Genomic DNA, 26329 nt, shown 5'->3' with positions numbered 1-26329 from the left:
ATGAGCCACCAGTACCCAGCTCTATTTGATGGTTTTGACAGTGGGATCTAATACTGTAAAGTGTTTATTGGTTTGTTTTATTTTTTGGCAGCAATCTCAAATATTATATCAATAACTGTCTTTCTTAGTATGCAACTTCAAAATTGTGTTTGTGCTTATAAACCTTTAAAAGGCATTACTCTGCTGGGAAAAGAAGCATACCTATAATCCAGTACTTGAGAGGCTGAGAGATAAAAACCATCAGGAGTTTCAGGCCAGCTTTGACTGTATAATGAGGTCTTATCTTAAGAAGGAAGGAAAAGTAAGGAAGAAGGAAAAGAGAGAATAGGGGAAGAGAGAAGAAAAAAAGAAAAATAAGGCATTACTCTGTCCATTAGTAATACTTGGAGCTTATCATCCATTTTCAGATTTATATATATATCTATACACACTAATACCTCATTTGCTGTTGTTAACAAGAAATTCCCTTAAGTCCTTCGTTTGTAAAGACAGATGAAAGATAATTGCTAAATATACACTTCTTTGGCCTCTGTCTAGAGCCTGAGTTTCTTTTTCATACTTAAAGATCCCACTTGCCCTTGGCATTTGTCTCAGTGCATATGAGAACACTTTTATTAAAATCTGAGATAATATACATGAAAGGTACTCATTATTTATTGTCTCTTCTGCCTTCTTAATTGCCTGTATCCTCTTTCTATAATCTGACTAAATTCTATGTGAGACAAAAAGTCATGGAGCATTAGCAAGAGCAGAATTCTATGAAGTACAAACTAAAAAAAGGAAATAAAGGAGACTATCCAACACAAACACATGTTATTGACAGATGTGTTTGATTTGTAGCAGTTATATTGAGAAACTTAGCAGCACTTTCCCAAAGTATGAGGACAATGTGCATTTTTTCAATTAATAGTGAGTAAGGCCAGCAATGCACAGAGATAATCCACTCTACAAAATGATTGAGAAGCAATGATATGATAACCAATCTAGTGTAGTCCAAGGAACAAATGTTAATCTTAAGAAGACCAGACTACAATATGATTGAATAAAGAATAGAGTCAACTGGTCTGGGAAGGTGGCTCAGTGGTAGAGTGCTTGCCTTGCATGCATGAGGCCCTGGGTTCGATTCCTCAGCACCACATAAGCAAAAAGAAAAAAGCTGGAAGTGGCACTGTGGCTCAAGTGGTAGAGCACTAGCCTTTGAGCTGAAGAGCTGAGGGACAGCACCAGGCCCAGAGTTCAGGCCCCATGACCAGATCAAAAAAAAATAGAGTCAACTAACCCTGATTATTTAGATACATATAAGAATATATGTGTTGAAGGAAGATAGATTAATGCATGTACTAAGAGTACATGTGGGTTTTGTAGCATGATATACTTGGGCTAGAAGTTCCTTCCAAAGTTAATTTAGTGAAAGTATGGAGCCCTTTTTGCCTTATACTGTGCTAGGTGATTCAGGACAAGAATGGATGAGATCCTTGCTGAGTCCCTTTCCTTACTCTGTATGAGGGAAATCTTTTTCTCCTGAGTACTTATATAACATGCTATTCAGTTTGTTTTAAATTTCTTTCATTTCTGTCTCCCTGTAACAAAATCCAAGTGCCATGACACTAGGGCTATATCCCAATAGTTTAGAACAATATGTAGTACATGGTGGGCATTCAGTAGATTAATAGCAAACATAAATCAGAAGTCAAAATAAGTAAATGTGGAAACAAATATGTGCAATTAAGAAGCCACAAAGAACATTCTTAGAGCACCACCCCTCTGCCCATATAGGCACACATAGGACAGTTCTCATTTTAATTCATGCCCCTCCACGCACCCCAAAATTGGAAAACGTGGTATTCTATGTTATCTCTTTAAGAAATATTTTCTTGTCAGCTTAACATGTTGCATATTTATTCTATCACATAGCAACATATTATGCTTGCATACTATAGGTTCACATTATGGTTACAGACTATTCTTTGGCTGATAAATGTACATTATTTAGGTAATCTATTGATAATCATTTTATCCATTAGTTTTTTGTACTAGAGACTGCTATTGAGCCTTTATATATATGCATATTAGTATGAATACCGAATATTATCCTTAGAATGGATTGCCAAAGATGACTTACTGAGTTAAAGAGTATATTCATTTGTTTTTGAACACATATTTTCAAATCATTTCCAGGAGAATCTATACTTCTAACATTAGAGAAGGAAAAATATACAATTTCACCCATATATCCAGACTCTTAGTATTATGATTACTTTTTGTTCACCAGTATGAGAAGCAAAATTCACACTTTATTGTCTATAAAAATGTTTTGACTTTTCTTGTAGACATCATTGTATATACATGTCAGCCATTTATTTATTTTTAGTTAAATGCCTGTGATTGTCTTTTGTTCATTTTTCCAGTGGAAAATCTTTTTAAACATTTATTAGAAAATCAATAGCATTTGTGTTAGCCCATATTTTAAAAAAATGCTTTAAAGTATAGGCAGTAAAATAGATCCCATACATTTGTTATTTGATAGTAGAGTTCTATTACCTAGCCAGGATTGAATTCTAACTTCAGATACCTTCTTCATCTCAGCCTTTTATGTTTCACACAATATCCACTATTCTAAGGCTTGATTCACAGTCACAACAACTCTGAAACAGCAGGGAGATGACACCACAGCTATTTGCACTGAGATTAAAGAACAGTTCATGAAAGATGGGATACTGCTTCTCTAAGGATACTGGGGTTAGTCTACTGAGCCAGAAGCTCCTGGAGCATTCTGGATGCACTTGGGTTTGTGTGGCCAGATGAGCCCATGGCCTGCCAGGCCAGGAAAGGTTCAGGTGTTCTTAAGCTGCAGCTTTTTTTTTTTTTTTTTAAGTTTCAGGGCAGTGGAGGGAAACTCATTCATGCTAGTCCCTTGTGGCGCTATGTCTGGTATAGATTGATCAAATCTCTTGGTCCCACCAGAAACCTATAAGCCGCTTGCTAAATTGTCTCCTGTGGGTCATTTTGGTTCATATTGCTTTACACAACCTGTCATCCTTCCCTTTCTGTCCTTAGAGGGATATATGAAAAGGTCTTCTTGAAGAACAAACATGGTCCCTAAATTCCCCAGCAACAGCAAAATCTTGCCATGAAAAAGTACCGTCTTTCATCCATCTTCTTCCTCTGAGCAGAGCAAAGAACATGCCTAGAAGCTCATGAGCTTCTCAAAGAAGAAAACTTAGCAGCTGAAATTATCTTTCATTCTCATACTGTGTGTTTCTTCTTTTGCATTTGATTGGGGCCACAGTCCTGGCCCTGTAGGACATTTACTTCTTAACTGTGCTATTGGCCCCCCTGGGCAATGGTAGAGGCTACTTTCACTTTTTGCAAATGACGTTCATGCTTTCCTCCAAAATACATATTTCTGTAGGTGGCTAGATTTGTGTGTAGATTTACCCAATGGTAAAGCCTTGTTATTGGTGGGTCTGTGAATCCAAGGAAACCACCATGGAGGAAAACCTGAACACACTTTAGGATGTATATTCAGTGTTGCACTGTAGGGCCTTGATTCATTTTTCCCAGAACAGCAGCTAACTTTCACTAAAGACATGCTGGCTCTCAAAAACAAATCTCAGCATAAGCAAAAAGAAAAAAAAAAGCCAGAAGTGGCGCTGTGGCTCAAGTGGTAGAGCGCTAGCCTTGAGCTGAAGAGCTGAGGGACAGCGCCCAGGCCCAGAGTTCAGGCCCCATGACTAGACCCAAAAAAACAAACAAACAAACAAAAAAACAAAAACAAATCTCAAATCTTCCACTGTATCATTTAAACATACTAATTTTTACCTGGCATTTTAGCCTCCATGTGCTTTGGAGGAGAGCAGGTGTGTTAAGCTGTGTAATGTGTGTGTGGGTTTTAAAAGGTTTTGAAATTTCTTTTGAATTATTATTATTGTTTTGATCATGCTTTGTCAAAAGTATTTCTAATAAATCCACAAATAAGGTGCATGACTGTAAAAACTAAATATTTTTAGTGTGACTTAAACTTGCTGGCAGTAGGTAACTAATAACATACATTGGTGCTATTAATTAGCTGGATCTGAGAGATTTTTTTAAATGTGTACTTGAAGATTTATATGGCACACAATTTCATCTCAAAACTTAGAAAGCAAGAGAACTTTATGTGAAATATTTCCTCTTATATGTATTAAAAGTTCAGATCTATCTAAGGTAAATGTTAGGAGATGACCATATTTTAAAAAGTGACAGATATCAGTTGTACACAAAATATTAGAATAAAAAGTGGACATATATGTGTTCATTTAATGTGAGTTTCACTTACTGAATTAATGAAGCAGGCTTTCAATTTCTTATTCTATTAAGGACCCCCTCTCCAACATCAAGTCCATCTTCCTTGAGATAATAAAGCTTTTTAGGGTCTTACTTCTCATCAGTTTCAGACCATATGGGCATCTGTTCCCAAGCTATTATTAAAATTGCTGAGGACATCTAACATCCTCCTGCAGATTCAGAGAATCATTTTCCTTTCCATAGACTCTTCTTGTTCCTTATTTGGAAGCACTCAATAATAAGCAAAGCAGGAAGTGGCAAATGCAGGCTCCCTTCTGTGATGGCTGGGCAGTGTTCAATCTGGTGTCCAAAAAAAAAAAGGAAAGGAAATAAAATTAAGCTGGATGATGAGCCATCACTTCCATATAACCTCAGGAAGCAAAGCAAGGCCATCCACTCAGGCTTCACAGCAAGGCACGAGTCCTGTCATTTTCTGCCTACCTAAGACAAAGGGTTAACTACTTATCAAGCAGCCTCGTGGTAGGTAGATATAGCTAAAGAGTTACATTTATGGTTCTTCTGGAAGGTTGTATGATGGCTGGGGCAGGGGTGAGTCTTCCAAACACTACAGCCATGAGACCCAGAAGATTCTCCCTGAGGGCTGGGAAGGTGGCTTAGTGGTAGAGCGCTTGCCTTGCATGCATGAGGCCCTGGGTTCGATTCCTCAGCACCACATATTCAGAAAAAGCCAGAAATGGTGCTGTGGCTCAAGTGGTAGAGCGCTAGCCTTGAGCTGAAGAGCTGAGGGACAGCGCCCAGGCCTAGAGTTCAAGCCCCATGATGGACAAAAAAAAATATTCTCCCTGAGCCTCACAGCCATGCCAGACTTCTCTGATTCACCTTTCAGCTCCTTCTTGAAGTGCCCTTTGCTTCTGTGACACTTCTGGCCTAGTTTAGGTCCTTCCTCCTTCCACTTAAAGCAGTAGGATATTGAGAGAAAGTGGGATTTAGAGCCAAGAGAATGCTATTTCTTCTGTCACCAGCTACTAGCTTGGTAGCTTTATTCAAGTTGGGGACCAAAGTCCCCATACCTGTTCAACAGGGAAAAAGAAATACTACATTCTCCTCTCAGCGCTGTTTTATACATCATAAGGTGATATTGAATGTTCACTGAATAAGCTGGATGAGTACTTTAGGGTCATTTTACTAGCTTCTCTGCCTCTCTTTATGTTTGAATTTTCTATAATAAAAGCTATTGATCCATAAGAAAGACATAGAGCATCTAGCTCATGGTAGAACATTTGTATTTTCTCTTTGATCCCCACTGTTTCAACCTTTTCAAGCTTTCATGGTACTTACTCCTCCCTAACCCTCTGTTAGTGTCTCTCAGGCAAGAAGTATTGAGGGGGGAGCCAGGAACTTGCCTCCACCCTCAGCTGCCCCCAAGGAAGATCCTGCAAATAGATCTCTCGGGCAGAGGAACTGTGGCTTGGAATCAGATCCCATTAGTTTCCCATGGTCTCAGCCTTACTTACCTTGAGCTGAGCAGAGCTCCTTTATCCAGGTGAGAGCCATACCTGCCTCTTTCTTACAGGTTCATGGACTGTTATCATTATTGCTATTATTAATTTACAGTACTGGGGTTTGAACACAGGGCCTTATCCTCCTAGACAAATACTCTATCTCTTGAGCCACACCTGCAGCCTGTTATTTTTTAGGTCACGTTTTTCACTTTTCCCTCCCAAGTAGCTTGAATTAAAGCACGAGCCCAGGCATTCTGCTCCCACATCATAATTTTGCACTTGTACATGTTTCAGCTCTCCTAATGAGAAAATGTAAACTGAGAGGAGAGAAGAAAAAGAAGGCAACCTTTTCTTTTCTGTCAGTAGTGCGGCTTGAACTCTGGGCCTGGATGCTGTCCCCCAGCTTCTTCAGCTAAAGGCTACCACGTGAGCCACAGCTCCACTTCCGGTTTTCTGGTGTGTTTTTGGAGATAAGAGTCTCATGGACTTTCCTGCCTGGGCTGCCTTTGGGCTGCGATCCTCAGATCTCAGCCTCCTGAGTAGCTAGGATTATAGGCATTAGCCACCAGGGCCCAGCTAAAGACAACTTTTTCCAGGGTTAAAAGCATGGCTTCTTTTATTGCTGATTCCAACCTTCTTGTAGCCATAGAATAAACCTGGGGATTTGGGGGGAAAGTGATAAATTTGATGTAGTATTGTTGAATGACCATGACTTGGGTTTCCTTTTCCCTGGGTTAGGCTTTCCTGCTTAGTTTATAGTGACAGTGCTGCAAACTTACAGGAGAGTGAGCTGAGGCTTGAGCAATTATCTCATTCTGTCAAATTCCTTCCATGTTCACATTCATGTTAAGAAAATGCCAGCCAGCTTTCTAAAGTGCTACTTTGGCCCTGGCCAAGTTCACAGGCTTCCAACTGCCTCTTCTAAAGTGTGTTTCTCTAATCAGCAGGTTGGCTATGAAGGAGACACCAAGGGTGACAGAAATTGTTTTCCTGTTGGGAGAACAGGGGCAAAGCAGGTGCTTGAATGTGGGAATGTCAGAGCTCAGAGTGAAGACAATTATTCTCCCCCATGTCCCTCAGCAGGGAAGGGAAATTAGCAAGGAAAAGGCAGGCAGCTGTTCTTCCCCACGTGTCACGGACAGCTGCTATGAGAGGGCGTCACACACACCTGGTCACATGTAACTTGGGCTGGCCTTGGCAGGCCTCATCAGCCAGGAGCCAGGAATCTGCCAGGAGGGAGCTGGGAGGAAACTGGTCACTTCTGGACTCTGTGCAGGATTAGGAAGTAACACAAGGAGAATAGATAACTCCCTGGCAATGAGACTTTTCTCAAAATTCACACCAAAAAATGACATTGTCTATTCTCTTTTTTGACAATCACCCATCAACATTCAATTTTTACCCTCCCCCACTGACCAAAAATATGGTGGCTTATTCTATATCCTAGTAAATAAATCAAAGACAGAGACACCAAAACACTATTGAAGGAGCATTGGAAGTGTTTTATTATTTTTTTAATCTTAAGTCGTTGTGCAAAGAGGCTTCAATTCCACAAGTCAGGTTATGAGTATAACCTGTATCTTAAATTTTTTTTTTACTAAGTAGTTGTCCAAAGAGGTTGCAACTCCTTAAGGCGGGTTATGAGTATAATGCATCTTGAACAATGTCATCACTTCCACCATTTTTCCACAGCATATCTGAGGGAGTTTGGTAACCCAGGGCAACAATAGGGCACAGATGTCCTCATGTCCCAAATGTTAGATGTTTCAAATGTCTTGACTCCGTGAATCTTAAGTTTAACCAGTCTAAACTACTTTTCTCATTTACAATGGTCTCACTCAAGAAATTGCTACTGAATGAACCTTCTATACAGTAAGCAATAGGTCACTTTGATATAATAAGAAATGTATATGTCATCTTTGTTTCCAGTTTCTGGCAGTGCTTTTAAAATGCTTGGAATTTCTATATTGATGGGTGTGAGAATGATTTTTGTAGAGTTCTAGATAACTATAGGATAGGGGTTGGTTGTCAGGCGAAAACAATATATGGTTTAAGGTTTGTAACTTTTAGCTCCACACCATGTACTGACATGTGCAGATAGGAGAAAAGCTAGAGTGAGGTTCATCACCAATGGCCCATGGTTATATTAATTAGAAGAACCCTTAAATGATGGAGTTTGCAGAGTTCTTGGTTAGTGGACACGTAGAGGTGCTGGGAGTGTGTGGAAAGAGAACATGAAAGTGCCATATCTTTTCTCCAATACCTTGCCCCCTTTGCATAGCTTCCATTCGGCTGTTCCAAAATTTAACCCTTTATGATGAACTAGTAATAGTGGGTAGAATAATTTCTTGAGTTTTTGAGCCATTTTTCCAAGTTATTAGACCTAAGAATGGGTGGGTTGTGGGAACTCTCAACTTTATAGTCCATGAGTCAGAAGTACAGGTCACTCAGGATTGTGATTAGCAGCTGAAGTAGGTTGTATAGTCTTGTTTTGTGGATCTGAGCACTTAGTCTGTGGGGGTCTTAGCCACCAAGCTAAGCTAGTAGTAGAATTGCACTGAATTGTAGGACACCACTTGGCATTCAGAGAGTCAGAGAATGAGTTTGTGTGTGGAAGCCCACAAAAGACAGACCAAACACATGTTTCCTACAAGCCCTGAAACAATATGGTATCTGTTAGCATAGTTTTTACCAATTGTTACTAAAAAGACAATTTATCTGTTCAGACCATCAGCATAGTAAGAAAAATAACCTTCACAAGTCACGGACAGTCACAATACCCTGTACCAAATCTGACTGAGTCGAGTCATCTCATCACATTGAGATGCTGATACGGAAGATCCTGTCCATTTGCAGAAAACAACCACTCTCAAAACCACACATATTCAGAAGCTGCAGCTCATCTCCATACATTCCCTAGGTGGAGGGGAAGGATTTTCTCTCCCTCTGTACTGCCCACAGTGGACTCTGCTAGTGTTCTTGTTGAGACCCATAACAGAATGTACAGAGCATAGACTCCGAAGCCCATCCATCTGTGTTCAAAATCTGTTCTTGGTCGATAGTAGGTATGTGATTTTTAGAGAAAGTACTTACATTAGTCAGTTTTCCATTACTACAGTGAAATGCCCAAGGGTTTATTTAGCTTGCACGAGCATGATGTCTGTGTCTGCTCAGTTGTTGGCGGTGTCTCATCATAGCAGATGACAAAGGTGGAGGAAAGTGATTACATGGCCATCCAGGAAACAGAAGAGAGTTGAGTGGACCTATGAGCAAATTTTCCTAACAGAATTCACCCTAGGAGGCCAATATTCTCTTCTGAAGGCAGTTCCTCAATGATCTAAGGACATATCTCAAAGAATCCATCAGCTGCCAATACTGCCACCCCAAGTACTAAGCCTTCCAATGTGTGAACCTTTGGGCATAGCAATTCTTAATTCTTAATTCTGCCTCAATTACTTGCCCATAAAGTGCAGTTGATAATCCTGTCTTATGGAATTCTGTAGGATTAAAAGTGTTGACAATATAAAACACTCTTAAAGATGTCTGCCTCTTAATCATACCTCGTAAGCCTTTGCTATTTTGTGACATATACTATCTGTCAGGTCTGGCCTACTGATTGATGAATGATAGGAACTCAGCCAAATAGTGAGTAAATTCTTTTTTGGCTTTGCATGCTTTCAGAAATCCATAATCTTGGTTTGGCTCACATTGGTTTAGTTCTCTCTAGAGGGAGAAAGGGTAACAGAGAGTGCAAACTGAACTACCAGGTGTCTTCTGCACCTGGTGATTTTGCGCTACCCTCTAATCCTTTTGTTCCCATATAATTTATTGTTCAAACTCAGAACACATTTGAGAGTCCAATAGTGTTAAATGGAAGGGGACACCCTGTCAACAGCGATAAACCAGGAATTCCCTAGACAAACCAGTGTATGCACTTGCACTCACTCTACTTCTGATTTGATGCTTGGCTCTTTGTCTTGTTTCAGACCTACAGTAGTAGTAGCAAGTGTGACATCCAGCACATTGTGGCATATTGTTCATTGCTTTCATCATCCTGGTGAAATAAATTTTAGTCTTTTATTTTCTAGATAAGGCAAGAGAGTTTTATTGATGTGCTAAAATTATGTAGTTAGGAGACGGCTGCCCTATTTCTAGTCTAGTATGTTAACTTTTGCCCCTATTCTCAGAGACCAGCCAGACTTTTAGCCAAAGATTTATCCCATTTTTTTTTTACTTACTGTGTACAGAGGTGTTGACTATGCCAAAAAGAAGTCATGTTATACCCCAACAGTGGTAGACTGGGGTAGGTCAGCTTCATGGCCAACCTTGAAGGGACGAAAGCTAGGATTGGACTGGGTGTCTCCTATATACTCAGAGGACACTTAAAACCCTTATTATCAGTCCTTCCAGGTTTCTAGGCCCAGACCTGCGTGAAAAAGAGAGAAACATTCAGAAGTTATTTATTTCCCTATTTAACTGAGGTAGTTTATTTTTTTTCTTTGAGAAGAGCATCTTGTTCCCTTTAAATCCACTTAGACAAAAACTAGATGTTATTGACAGAAGGCCTGTGATATGCATCTCAGGTTTTATATGGGGATTTTCATTTTGTCACATCTAGTTTAAGCCACCAGCCTAATTTAATTATAATTAATGAATCACCATTTACCCTGAGGCAAGACCAGGTTTTCTCGCTGAAGAGGTGTTCAGTGCATAGCATTCAAATGCATGACCTAGACCTCAAATTAACGGGCTGTCCATTAAGAATGGATGAGTGGCTTTGAAGACGGCATTTATCGGTTGTCTACAGTGGTCTCATGCAGTCCCCAGTGGTCCTTTTGGAAGGCACAATCAGAATAGGGAGATACTGCATAGGGATGTCTACGGCTACCTTGTGCCAAATGAGGTTTCATTAATGCACAGCTCTGCCCTTGTTGGGGTGAGTTCTCTGAAGTGGCATTTAGTTTTTGTCTGCCCTGGTTATAAGAGGAGGCTCTGTCTCAGCTGCTGCATTTTCTGTACACAGGAAAAACAAATCATACTGCTGAGAAATTGGATCCTTCCCACAGCAGGGGATAGTTTCATCCTGCATCCAGCCCCTAGGGTCTTATTGTTGCGGAAAAAAAGCTAAAGGAATATAAGAGACAGAAGTGCATTGGATGACAAGGTCATCCTTTGTGATCAATGGAACCCTGGAATACCGAACCTCTGGGAACAAAGACTCACTTGACTTTAAGTGAAAATAAAATCATACATACCCCCTCTCAATTCATTCAGGAAGGATTTGGTGAGCATATACTATGTGCCTAAACCTCCAGATATTTAGATAACATTACTGAGGAGCATAATATATACAAATAGGAGGGGTGTCAATGCTTAGGCTAGAATAAGAAGGAGTTCATGCTGTAGAATTGTTTGTTCTGCCATTCTTGCTAGGGTTAATTATTTAGCCTATCTACTTGACTGACTTAGTGGCCCTTCTTTTATTTTATTGCTGCATTGGTCAAAGAGGTCGCAATTCTATGACAGAAAAGGTCATTCCTAGGGAGAAGCTAAGGGAACTATGCTCCCATTTGAAATGTCATGCACTTTTATTCTGCCAAGGGCCATTTGGATATTTGTAACATTTGTAGGCCACACAAAATGATCATTACAGCCAGATGGCTGTCCACAGGCAAGCAGTGAGAATACATGAGGCATGTGTGTCTGTCTCACCTGTACCTGTACCGAATGAGTTTGTTGGCTTTACATGACCTGTAGACCTGACATTTCCCACCCCTGAATGGGCAGCCATGGCTCCTTTTAGTGGACTGTTGCTCTCACCCGTCAGTCCCCAACTTGGCTGCCATGTGTTTAGTCCTTTCATCTCTCTTCCACGTAATGGTGACATTTGCAGCTGTGTGCCCTTAAGTCCACATGAAATGGCATAGGCCTCCCACAGGTCTTTACCATACTTCTGATATCTTATCATTTTTGAACATATAGTCTAACTCTATTTCTTCCTAGCTTCTTCCAATATCTATCTTTGCCATTTTCCTGTAGTCACTCTATGAACAACTTCTTTCTTCAGGTGAACAAATCACTAACTCTCTTTTAAAATTCTCTGCATAATTCCAAGCAGGCATATTAAAGTGCGAAGTAGGAATTATGTATTATGTAGCTAGGAAGAAATGCTTCACTGTGAGAAATGAAGTTCGTGAAAACTTAGCTCATCTTTTTTCCTGAAAACCTCTTTAAGCATGTCTGGCTGGCGTATCTTCTCTCTGACATTCTTTTGTGCCTTAGAATCTGTCTGAATGTTATGCCTTAACATTTGACACATATTCTTCCATTTAACTTGGCAGAATACAGCCTGGGGAAACATATGGAAACACATGCCCTGGTTCTTGCCTTCAAATGGTGTTTCCTCTTGCTGAGGAAAATCACCATCCTCATAAACAGTAACAACATACCCTCAAACAATATGATAAGAATGCTAGAGTTCTCATAGGAAAAGATACATGACCAGTTAGCCCCCATGGCTGAAATACAATATGAATTGAGTAGACTGGACATCCGAGCACTAAGTGGTCATGGTGCAGTTTCCAGAGTGACTCAAGATTGTCCTAAAAGGGTACTGAGAATGAGAATAACATCTTCAGGAGTCAAGTTTATAACACCATCACTTCATGTTTTCTTCTTATCCAGTATCTGACTTGTCTCTTCAGCTGGGCTGCAAGTTTTAGATGCAGACCCTCTGTTCTATCTTCTGGAGGCCTTTGCTTAATGCCGGCTTCACAGTGAAGAACATAGGGTCTTCTTGAAGCATAAATGCACTTAAATGAATCAAATCTATTTGAAACACACACACATTCCAAAACCTTTGTGCTGGTCTTTTCCACATAAGAGAAAACCCAAGGTCAAAGTCAGCTTGAGGCAGAAAAGTTTGTGTTAAATGTTCTTTTCCCTTTCTCTTAGTAACTACATCATGGTCCAAATTTCTCCCTTCTAGTAAGACCAAATATGTCTATGCTAATAATCTTTACAGTGATTATTGTCTGTTTTTTATTTTCCTCAAGGTAGAAATTTGCCACGAAGCATACCATTCATAGACCCCCGCTTTTCTAAACACCTTGAAAGATTGTGTACCCAATAATTTTAAATTATTTTTCTTAGAGCAAGCCATCCAAATTGTGCTGGCTTTCATCTGCAGAAAATTTTGATATCCCTCTTCAATTTGTAATTAATTTACTAAGTGCTCTTCTCATTTAACTTCACAACAGAAGTATGAGGTAAATTTTGTATAATTTGGACATTATTGAGAGTCCTTGAAAGGTAAGCTGACTCTCTTAAGGCCACATAGCACAATATAACTTATAAATGATTTCCAGGACAGAGAAAAGATATTCTTTTTTAAAAAAATTTTTTATTGTGAAAATACTGTACAGAGGGGTTACAATTACATGGGCCAGATAATGAGTACATTTCTTATCAAGCATTGTAGCCTCCTCCTTTGTTTCCCCTTCCCATCCCAGAAGAGATATTCTTATAAAGTGTCCAAAATTGAACACTGGAGAGTTTTTATGTCCTTTCCAGACAGTGAAAATGGGAACACAGCTCTGGTAACTGTCTACCTTTCAGATAGGAAGCCTGGGGTTGCCCACCTAAGCCAGCAGGACTGGAGGGAATAGAAACCATATAGAATGATGGGGCTGTTTTATTGCTGCTCCAAGTTTACTTGCTTCTCCATTTCAAAGTTCAGCAGCAAAGAGAAGGAGGTAGTAGAAGACTGACATACTCCCAAAGATTGTAGACATCCAAATTTTCATTTTGTCTTCTGGCCTTTGTGTTCTGGGGAAGTCAGTTGGGAATGGTATTATGGTTTGTGTATGAAACGTTGCCTTTGGCTTCTGGTCCCAGTTGGTAAATCTATTGAGAAGTGATTGGCTCATGGGGCTGTGAACCTCATCAGTGGACAATCCATCATGAGTTTACAGCTGAATGGACTATTAGGTAATGGGGCCTAGTTGGAGGGAGTAGGTTACAGGGGTTGTGCCCTTCGAAGGTTTATCTTGTCCTAGGTCCCTTTACTTCTCTCTGCTTCCCAGCCATCATGACATGAGCAGACTTCTGAACTATGTGTTCTTATTGTTCTTATTATACCTCACCTGGAGCCAGACAATCATGGGCTGAAAGTTCTAGAAGGTGAAATCTTCTCTTCTAAGTTTTTTTCCTCAGGAATTTTGTCACAGCAATGAAAATCTGACCAAGCCTGATAATGCTTTTGAATAGGAAGGAAATGCCAATATGCAATCACTTGTGAATAGTTACTCATCCACCATCTACTGTGAAACATATGTACTAAGGACTGTTGAATTAATACATGAAACTTAATCTCTAAATTTCAACAACGATGGCTATGTGTCATATATGGTGTTCAATGTATTATACCTGTCATTTCTTAACAAATCTATGATTTGAATAGTAGTACCGTTGCTACTCTCTCCACCTCCATCCTTTTTTTTTTTTTTTTTTTGATGCTGATCCTGGGGCTTGAACTTAGGGCCTGGTTACTGTCCCTGAGCTGTTTTCATGCAAAGATAGTGCTCTATGACTTGAGCCACAGCTCCCGGTTCCAGTTTTTTAATAGTTGGAGACAAGAGTCTCACAGACTTCCTTGCTCAAGCTGGCTTCAAACTGGGAAACTCAGATCTCAGCCTCCTGCGTAGCTAGGATTACAGACATGAGCCACTCATGCCCAGCTGCTTTTATCCTGTTTTAAAGATGATAACGCTGAGGCTGAGTGACTCTTCTCATTATTACATGGTTTGCCTATACGAGAGTCAGCATTCAGACCCATGACTGTCTGATTCCATACTGTGAGTCTTAGTCACTTTGTTCTTTTGCTTCAACATCTTCTAATATAAATAACAATAATGTTAGGCTTACTGTGAAACAGCTAGACACTCAAGCTGTTGTAGATAATATGGAATATGAATGAAAAATATCTGTCACACAAAACTCATATAACTTCTATTTGCCATTTTACCTTGACATTGGATTGAATTACAAAGAACATAGATCTTTCTGTTAATATTTGGCATAGCAGTTTTGTAGCAGAATCTCTCCCAGAGACTTGTGTGTCACAAATGGGAACCTCTCCAGAAATGGCTTTTGTGCCATTTCCAACAATTATTTTTCATTTCCCTCTGCTAAGGAAGCCCATAATTGGTGACTTCTCATCTGGTCACTTTCCTAGATGACAAGTCACATCACTCTGAATTCCCCACTGAATTTCTAACTCTTTCCAAGGCCAGTGGTCAAAAGCAACAAATGGAACTTTGAGTGCTGTGTTCATGACAAGGAGACAGGACTTCCAAGTGCTCTGGTTGCCTGGTGACAAGAAACCATGGCTTCTGGAGGCCTTGGCTCCCTGGAGCTGCTTTGATGGCTTAGATCAGGCAGGGATAAGACTTGAAAATTAGGGCTGTGTTAGTTTCCTCTGACTGCTGTAACAAATTACTGCAACTTGGTGGCTTAAAGCAATAGAAATTGATTCCTTTACATTTCTGGAGGCCAAGAGTCTCAAATCAAGCTGGGATAGGATATACTCTCTCTGGAGGCACTGGGGAGGAGACTTCTGACTTCTGGCAGATGTGTGTCCCTTGTTTGGGAAGACATAGCTTGTTTCTATCTCTGTTTTTCACACGGCCTTTTCCTCTTGCCTTTTATAATAAGCATCTTTAATGTTGGACTTAGAACCCATCTAATTAATTCAGGATAATCTCTCTTTGTGATTCTTTATTACACAATAACCATCCCTTTTTTTCCAAGTAAGATCACGCTCACAGTTATTAGGGGTAAGGCCTTGGAATACCTTTGGGGTAGCACCATTCAACTACCATGGTGCCCACAAAGACTCTCTACTAGCTAGAAGTTCAGTGTAAAGTTTTTAAGCAGTTGAGGCTATCATTAAAGTTGCACAGGACTAGCCGTGTACTGAATACCTGTGTTACTTTAAAATCTATCCCTTAAGGTGATGGTATTTGGAGGTTGGTCACTTGGGAGATGATTAGGTCATGACAACAGATCCTTTCCTTTAGGTAAAGACAGAGGAATAAGGCCCTCATCAGATTCTAAATCTGTTGGTACCTTGATTTGGGGCTTCCAAATCTCCATACTGTGAAAAATAAAAATGTTGTCATTTATAAACTGGCTACATTTGGGTTTTTTTGTTAAACAGCATAGACAACCTAAGATTTATGCATAACTTTCAACATTTTTTTTGGTCTGGTACTGGGCCTTGAACTCTGGGCCTGGGCATTGTCTCTTAGCTTTTTCATTCAAGGCTGGCATTCTCCCACTTGAAGCTTTTTTTAGGTTGATTTCATGGACATCTGACAACTTAATTGATTTGTTTCAATTGGATATCCAACAACTATTTCAGATTTCTGCTGTTGAGCCTTAAAAACATCCCATCTTCATAAATGATGCCATCACATGCACTTACATTCTCAGGTCAGAAACCTGGACACCCCTGTCTTCTTCATCTGCTATATCTAATTCATTAGCAAATCCAACCCATTCACAAAATATACACCAAGTCTGTCCCAATTTCTTCATGTTCCCTACGTACCCATCCCAGGACTTAGCCCTCTCACCTATCCAGATGCAGAGACCCCCACACCTCTCTCACTCTCTCCCATTGCTATAAAGCAACTCGGGGATTTTTAAAAGCTGTTACCAAGTCCGTGTGATACCGAAAAACCTTTTGGTGCTTCCCTATCTCATATAAACCAGTGTAAGAAAAAAAAAACAGTGTAAGAAGGCATCATAGGAAATGAATTCCACTATATGACTTTCTGAAAATGACACAACTACAGAGACAATGGTAGGGGCAGGAATATGATTTCCACAGGCTTAGGGAAGGAAATTGGGATGTATAGGTGGAAGATAGAGGACTTGGGGAAGGGTGAAAATATTCTATCTAGTATTATGATAGTAGATATATATATATGTGTGTGTGTATATATATATTGTACATTGGTCAAAACCAGTGAAATGTGCAACACAAAGAGCCAATTGTCATTAAACTATCAACTTTAGCTAATATGTCAGTGTTGGAGTATCAGTTGTAATTAATGTGTACTATGGCAAGATGTCAGTAAGAGACACTGGAGGGAGCAAAGTGGTATATGGAAACCGTCTGTATATTCAGCTCAATTTTATCTACAACCCTAAAGCGCCTCTAAAAAGAAAGATCTTTGCACAATCTCCCTCCTGGCTTCTTCTCTGATGGTCTCCACTTAATCATCTTTGGAAACAGGCTCCCTGTTTATTTCCACTCTGGGGCAGTTGTGTCCCTTGCTTGAAGTGCTCCACTCGGCACTTGTCTAGCTTGTTACTCTTCGTGGCTCAGATCCCTCCTTTATGTCCTCTCCTCCTCAGTGAAGCCATTGTTGAGGACGGTTAACCTGAGTGTCCATTTCTTCCTTCTTTGCCAGATACTGTTTCATTGCCTTTGTAACACTCACTACTATTCAACAGTATCTTAGGTTTTTAGATGTTTGCTTTATCCAAGGCAAAAACTTGAACATATTGAACTTCCTCAATATGTATTTGTTAAACTTGTAACATTGAAGATAAAGCAAAATTGTAGATTAGGTTTTCTTTAGGTAATAACTCAAAAAAATGGCATGAATGCAAATTATATTTATGGTTAGGTCTTTTTTTGTATAGAGTGATTCTGAACCATCATATCACTGTGAGGACAGAGATCAAATTGGTGTTTTGTATCTGTGCAACTCTCTTCTAATTTCCTTAGAATAGATTCTTTTCCTCTCTTGCTTGGTCTCAAAATTCCCAGATCAGGCCCTTCTTACTCCCAGAGGTTTCTGGTGTTTCTCAGCCCCTAACCTCCATGAGATCCCCATTTGTGTTACTTAAGTAGCTAGATGACCTTGATCAAGTTATGTAATCACTCATTAGTTTCCTTTGGGTAAAATGGAGAAAATAAAAAGGTGAGTATAAATTATATTTAGAGCATTTAAAGATATCACATATACATGTAACAATTTTCATGTTGTAGATGGAAAGGAAACTTTCTACCCTTTGCTTATCAAAAACATTGAGTTTCTCTGGAGGTTAACATCTTCTTATGAGTCAGAGAGAATAAATTTGGGTTTGCTCTGGAAGATCTTACTTGGGTTAATTACTTCGTTGATGGACCTCATCCCGGTGAGAGAAGACTATTCTGTCTTTTGACCATCATGCCAACAGAAGAATATTAAATGTCCATTGGTTTAATTAGGTCAGCCCTACTAAGCCAATCATTGAATATTTTCTTGAGTGTATTTACAATAGCTAGAGCTCTCTCGTACTGGAATCTCTTGCTTGCCCCTCTTATGGTCATAATCTCTTTAGACTTATTCCCGGTTCCACTTCAAAGGGCCAATCATCTTGGATAGTTCCCAGTAAAGACTTAAAGTTTGTCTACAAAGCTAGGTTGAAAGAGCTCTTTTCCAGTTGACTTGGTTTTATCAGCCACAATAATGGCCAATCAATGAGCTATCTATGGATGCATGCATGGTTAATCCAATTCAGTTGTTAAGGTACTTGAGATAACATCAATTTCATTGATTGTTTGGCCATTTATGGAAATCAGCCCTTATGATGACCAAAAACCCTATTTGATTGGGAAATTATCAATAAAGTCATAATCATGCCTTGTAGGTATGGCCTGAATGGGTCCCAGGGGACATTTCCATTTCTTCTTAATATTGTAAAAGTGATGTACAGGCAGGTTACAGTTACATAAGTAAGGTAATGAGTATATTTCTTTTTAAACACTGTTCTCCCCTCCCTCAATTTCTCCCCCTCCCCAAGTTGTAAAGTTCATTTCTAACATAGTATCTAGTGAGTATCATTGTTGTATTAGTCCATCCTTTGTCCTGCTGTTTCTGTGATCTCCTTTCCCTTCCATAGATCAGATAATCTTATATACAAGACAAAGAGTGCCAAAAACTAAAACAGAAAAAAAATAGAAATAACTGCATAATCAGAATCTCTTGTTTCCAATTCTTGGAGTTTATTTTGGTATGCTTCATTATATATATGAAGCTAAGCACTTACCGATTGGGCTATTGTGATCCTCTCCTAAGAATATCATATACATATTCTAGTTATTACAAATGAGGGAAATCATGCAACCTACATTTCTTTGGGCCTGGCTTGCTTCTCTTAATATAATTTTTTTCTAGTTATTTTCATTTCCTTACAAATGGGGCAATGTCATTCTTTCTGTCCATTTCTTAATTCAAAAGGATGTGTCTTTCTGAATAGAATCATAAACAGGAAATTTAATATGTGGAGACTGGAGAACAGAGAGTGCCACAAACTTAGAACTGAAAATCCTTTTCTCTGAGCTCATGAAGATTCTTAACTTGACCATAACTAAATAAGATACCATATTTTTAATACTTGTAATTGCTATGCTGTTGCTACAGTCAATTTATTCCTCACAGCAAGCACCTGTTTTTCCAAGTCCAGATAGATTGGCAGTGATGCCTGGGTGACTCTGTATTTTTTAACAGCTAAGTGGGATTAGCCATACATGAGCTTATATTCATGCAAAGGGGTTTTTTAGACTCTGCTGTTTTTTCTTATTTTGCTTCATTGGGCAACTTTTAGCTTATTTATCCATCAACCATCCATCCATATATATATATATATATATGGATGGATGGTTGATATATATATATGCATATATATATATATGCAAACATATTAAAGATTCATGTGAGGTTTACAATTTATTCTTTGTACTTTTTTCTGCTTGTGTCTTTATTGAATAGGTATGGATAAGTCTAGTCTAGCCAGGTGCTGGTGGCTCACGCCTGTAATCCTAGCTACTCAGGAGGCTGAGATCTGAGGATCACAGTTCAAAGCCAGCTGGGCAGGAAACTCCATGAGACTCTTATCTCTAGTAAACCACTAGAAAGCCAGAAGTGGTGCTGTGGCTCAAGCAATCGCCATGAGCTGAAGAGTGCAGGGACAGCACCCAGGACCAGAGTTCAAGCTGCACAACCGACCAAAAAAAAAAAAGTCTAGTCCACTACTTATTCAGAGAAGAAAATCGTTTACACTAACAGTTCCAAGATACGCTTCATATTATTCTTGGTAGGACTAAAATAGTACATTTGTATAATTTTGTATAGGTTCCTACCATATCAGGTAGAACAAAATTATGCATTTGTAAGAATAAAATGGTTTCAAAGCCTGAAGATATATTACAGTAGTAAATTTGTAGAAATTTACAGGAACAAGAAGCCATCTCATATAAAAAAGTAAAGTTTGTATAGAATAATAGCATAGAACAATTCAAAAAATATAAAAAATAAAAATGTAAAGTAAAAACATTTTAAAGTCATTGGAGCACAAACATCAGCCATTTCTCTGCTTGAAAAAATAGAAATTAATACATCAATAATAGGTATACATTTGAACAAAAAATATACTTTTACAGTTTGGATTTGGGACTATAGATAAGTCTAGTAAGATTGTTCAGAAGTAAAGGAGATGGGGCTGGGAAGGTGGCTTAGTGGTAGAGAGCTTGCCTTGCATGCATGAGGCCCTGGGTTCGATTCCTCAGTACCACATAGGCAGAAAAAGCCAGAAGTGGTGCTGTGGCTCAAATGGTAGAGTGCTAGCCTTGAGCTGAAGAGCTGAGGGACAGCACCTAGGCCCAGAGTTCAGGCCTCATGACCGGCAAAAAAAAAAAGAGATGAAGTAGTTTGTAGTTACCTTTTTACACTGAATGGCATCCACTAATTAATCCAGGTCTGGAGCACAACTTTTCCTATTCCTAGTATGCTTCTCTAGACTTTGAGCCAGGAAAATTCTTCTATTCAAGGGATTTAATTTCTGCTTCACTGACAAAGATGCAGGACTTCATACCATTGATACTTGTTCAATTGTTCTTCATTGCAACACTAAGATTTAGAAAATTTCTTTGTAAATTCTGAATAATCTAGGATAGATTACATGATACCAAATAGATGCAATGAAACAATGGTGACCACACTGTAGCACACGTGATCTAGTATAACTTCGTGATTGAAGATCAGAGCCAATTGCCTTCTACTTCTTAATGAACCTTACTGAATAAATCTTGATCCCCCAGATTAAATTCAGGTACTTGATGAAACTCCTGTATCATTGTAGAAGGGACAAATGCAAATGCTGTCATCAAATGACATTTCTCTGTGGGGAAAATAATTGTTTTATTTGACCAGGCACCAACTTTCCTTTGGCAAATTCAAATTATACTTAAGTGGCAATGGATATTTAGCGCCTTCCTAGTATAGAGTATTTGTCTGTTAAAAAATGCTCCAGTGTGTGGGGTGTGGTAATGCACACCAGAAATCCCAGCACTTTGGAGGCTGAAGCAGGAGGATCTCGAGGCGAGTTGGAGACCAGCATAAGTGTCACAACAAGACCCTATCTCAAAAACAAAGAAATGAACAAATAAACAAATGTTCCATTATGAATATCAACAGTCTGAGGATACTTCAAACTATTAGGAAACAACTTGTCTTTATGTAGAATGAAAGAGACAGGACCCAAGGTAGCTCTGCTTTTGCACCTGCTAAAACCCACATCCTAACTCCTTGACTTTTCCCCTTCTTTCCATTCAATCCTAACTTTCTTACTGCTTCTGTGATTGTGGGGGAGCAATTGCTTCCTCTGGAACCTAGTTTTCCTATTTAGAGAATGAGGACTTGAGGCCTGTTCACTGGTTTACACTACATTCTGAATGCATACCCTTCATAGGTGTGTTCACACAAGCAAGTCCATACTTTAGCAATGCTCAGAGGAAGTGCTTGGAGACGGTGAATCACTGGTGGTCATGCATTGCTGGCTCTAGAGAAGGCCAGGTACCAGCCAGCAAGCTCACTGCTCTCCCATGAAGCATTCCCAGGTACAGGACTTTTGAATGGAGTTTCTTTCGACCCAAATTTTCATAATTTTTAATTTAAATAAAATTTCATAGTAAATAATGTTCAGCCTTAGAACTTAATTTTAGGTAAAGAATTACTTCCTATATTCCTAATAATTGTTTAATAAAACACAAGTATTTCCTAAGTCTATAATAGGAAAACAGCCCCTCAGAAATAGGTATTAACAAGTTGCTGCTACAAGTAAATGGAGTTCATAATCGTAATGCTTCAAGAAGAAACCGGGTGCAAAAGACCAAATCTGCACATGCCCCTTTATATGAGGTTGATAAGCAGACAAAATTAACACCTGATTAAAGAAATTTGACTAATAGTTATATTTGTTGGGGTTGCTGATGTCTGGGAAGGGCATATGAAAAACTTCTGAGGTTCTGGTAAAAATCTGTTTCATACCTAGATGGAGATTATGTAGTTGTGTTCAATTTGAAAATTTATCACATTAAACTTAGTATTTGAACACTGTCCTTTATGGGCGTGTTTACTTAAAATGAATAGATAAGTGGAAGGTATGCAGGGATAGAGGATCTCACAGGAAATAGTAGTACACAATAGTATTATCTGGAGAGGGTTTAGGATGTGCTAGGCTCGCTTTATAGGCTTGTTGGATATATCATCTCATTTAATGCAACACTATTAGGATGCTATTATATTCCACATTTTCCTAAACAGAAATTTATAGTACAGAAAAACCACCTACCCACGGTTGTTGCAGGGAGTAAGCCATAGAGACAGATGCAGACTTTAGAAGGAAAGCTTGTACTCTGGGCTTTATTTAGGAAGTTGTATGTTTTATTTAGACTAGAAGGCCAGTCCTTCACTGTCCTGGAGCCTGTTTCCTGCTAGCATCTTTTACCTCTGTTGTTTTAATTAGTCTAGATTTGCTGATAGGTTCATGTATCTCTCTTCCCCTCCAACAACAAAAAAAAATCTCTCTGATAGCCCAATAAGAACTTCAGTCTGTAACACAGAGAACTCCCCATCCTTTTGTAGGTAGGTAGAGTGCAGCCTGTTTGAGGACTGAATTGGTTCTAGAATGTTGCTGTTGTTTAATGCAATTCCATCAGCCTTTAAATCATCATTGTTGCAAGCCCCTAACACATAGGAACTGATTTCCTACCAGAGGGCACCGCTACACTCTAGTCGTCTTCATTCGCGTGGAATTCACCTGGATAATGCCTTCTGAGGATAGCATCCCAGAATTGCAGCAGCCCCCAGCAGAACAATCTGCCATTTGTGATGCTTCCTTCAGGTTAAACATTTTAGATTAATCAATAGGTAAATGGCAAATAATGACACGAGCCCCACATCCAATATAAATGAGATCAACTGAAGAAGCGGAAAAGAGCACCTTTGGCAATGTCCAAAGCCTCAAGCAGTACTGTGTCCAGCTCTGTCTACCTGGTGTGACACAGCGATTATGGAAAGTAGAGTGAAAGGAATCTTCCAGATGTTTGGAAACATCAGGATGTCAGATAGATGTCCTTTACCTTCACACACAAACTTCATTTTTACCTTTATACACAGCCTTCATTTCAGGGTGCCAGAAGTGCTTCTGTTCTGATCTCTGTCACCCAGAAGAAAGGCCATGATTGTGATGAGATCTTTTCCACCCTTTAACATAAATCTAAGCAGCTAGACCCAGAACACGGTGGGATGAAAATAATAGTCTGGCATGAGCAGAAGCATCACTGTCTTTGGAAATTACCAAAACACTATCCCTGACATGTTTTTCATAAGAAATTCCATTTGTTTCTCCCCATTCCTCCTGCTAATTTACTTCACCTACACTTTTCAGATGTGTAATATCTCATTTTTGAGGAAAAATATGTTGCAGCTGAAAGAGCTGACCTCGTGTGTTTTCAGACTCTCCACACCGTACCTGACAAATGAGGCACCAAGGCCCTTCCATATTCCATTTGGGGGTCTATCGGCTGAAGAATCCTTGGTCATCCCACCTGCCTGGCGTCTAGGATCATGATGAATTGTCTCCAACTCTAGCCTCAGATTGTTTTTTAACATTTAATTTAGTTTCTTCCTGTGCTTCGATGAACATGGCCATGTTATGGATTTCTGCTCTAATGTACACCAGCAGGCTGGAAGAACAAGCCTCAGCAAGCTGTGGAAATTAGAGAGACTGGATCAATAGGCAAGGTCATGACCCCCCGGGCTCTGATGCTGTACACTGTCCTGAAAATTCTGTCCCCTGAAAATCCTACTGCCACTGCTAATGTTAGTCCATGTGTATTCTCAGAGAGGAGTTCATGTAAACAAGCCTTCTCTGACAGGGACACCCATAATCACCAACACTAAAATATTTGTGGAACCAATAGCTTCAAAATATATACATCTAGATGCTCGCTTTATGTGGAGTTTGTTAACTCCATTGTACAAAGACCTTTTCAGAGAGAGGATAAATAAGATGAGGACAAAGAGACAGATGACCTGCCAATTTTGGAGCATGCCTCTAAGAAATGATTCACTATCATAGGCATTTCTCAAACAAAGGGATAGAATGTACTGTGCCTATGCCCTGAAATTTATGAGACACAGAATTGTAAAAATTGACATGATTTAAACTCTAAAAAGTATCTTGGGACTGAATAAACATGATGCAGAGAAAAACGTCTAAAAATAATTTTAAAGATAGCAGGTACTTTTTAGATCTTCTCAATATAAAGGGCCTACATCTGCAAGCACAAAACAATACTCTTAACAAACCAGTTTTCCATCTGGAGATTTAGAAGTGGATGTTGCTCAGAGTTCTATTTTGTCCTGGTGGAAATAACTAATGCATCAAAATTTCAAACATGCTACTGGTGATTTATTGTATTCACTAATCACTAGTTCTAAAATGACCTGACATCAAAATGATCAATTTAGGGGGAAAACCCAACAACATCTTAAGGCCATGTCTTTTGGAGAGAAGGCTCAGGATATGCAAAAAAAAAAAAAAAAAAACAAATGAGGAAAAATAAAAGGAGGTTTGGTCAGGAGAAAGAGGAGGAGGAAGGCCCAAGAACTTCTCATCTAGAATATGGCATCAATTTTATTTGGTAAATTGAAGCCACGTCACCCATAGAGATTGTGTTTTCTTTACTTGAAGAATAAATTAAGTATATAACAAGGTACCTCTTTATCTAAATCCTTTATTCATAAAAAATAATAGAAGGATTTTTCTGGAGCCTAATATATCCACAATATTTGTTAGTTTTGCTTCATAATTTAGATAGTTGGTTTAGAGTCAGGTGGTAGAGGTGTGTGATTTGTTTCAATTTTGACATAACAGTCTTCTTTCTTTGTGTCATATGAATTTCAAGTGAAACAAAATTATACTTTAATCTTCGGATGGGAAATTAGTCTGTTGAGAATATTGCTTTGTGCTTGAAAATGTAATTTTCTGGCAAAAATGTTATTTCTACCATCTCTGGAAAATTAGAATATTTTCTTTGCCAATCAAATGGTTAGTTGCAAGCAAGAATCAGAATTTTATTTCCTTTATCCTGTGGAACTGGTTTCAGCAACAACAACAAAAAAAACTACATTAAACAGTATCAGTAAAGGCTGATAGGGAATAGTTTAGAAGAAATTAAAAGGTAAATAATGATTATACCTAATAGGGGAGAGATGTCCAATTTGGAAATAAGCTTTATGTTTGATCTAGTAACAAGTTACAATTAGTAGTTGGATGAATAAAAAGCAATTTAGAATCATAAAGTTTGCGTAAGATCCTCCAGTCAAGAGTTCACAGACAACTGGATAATCTGTACTACTGTCCCCTGACACAGAGTGCTACCTTGAAACAAGGCTCTGTCCTATTATAACCCTATGATCTATTACAGAAGGTTCTCACAGCAGAATGGCTGGCACCCCTGGAACTAACATTCTAAATTGTAAGCCAACTGGAATCTAGTCTTTGGGTGAACTGGCCTCAGAGGTCATATTCATCATTCTGCTAGGTTCTTAGGGGATTTCTACTGTGAAGAGAGGTTTTGGGCTAAAAGATTTCTGAGGTCTCTTCTTCAAAGTCTGTCTTCATGAGGAATGAGAAAGTCAGTGGAACTAGGTAATCGGAAGATTTCAGGAAGCTGAATTACATAGCCCTGTGACACATATGAAAGAGAGGACAAGTGAAATTGAGCATACGGTAAATTGTAGGTGTGCAGGATGCAGCCCTAGGACATCCTGGGAATGAAGGACCACGACCATACTGGCCAGGCTGGTGAGAGAGATGGCGGCTCATGTAGGAATTTATGCTGACTTAAAAGCAGAGTGAACCTGTGGCACGAGTCTGAAAGAGGGTCCTTTCTTCTGTTGGCCCTGAGTGTAGATACATACAAAACTCTCTGAACCTTTTGGCCAATAGGTAAATGTGAATGTGCAAAAGAGCTTTCCCCAGTGCAAAGCATCTGTTGGTGTTCATTGTGTTGGGACTTCCATTCGTACAGCTGAGATGCGTGTAAACAAAACTGAACCCTCTGTTAATCTCTGTTCCACACATGGCTTGCTTACATTTGGTCAAATCATCTTTCTCTGAAGTGTTTGTCTTTG

Source organism: Dipodomys ordii, unplaced genomic scaffold, assembly GCF_000151885.1.
Source record: "Dipodomys ordii isolate 6190 unplaced genomic scaffold, Dord_2.0 Scaffold11, whole genome shotgun sequence".
In the NCBI taxonomy this organism is placed as follows: domain Eukaryota; kingdom Metazoa; phylum Chordata; class Mammalia; order Rodentia; family Heteromyidae; genus Dipodomys; species Dipodomys ordii.
This window is presented reverse-complemented; position numbering follows the sequence as displayed.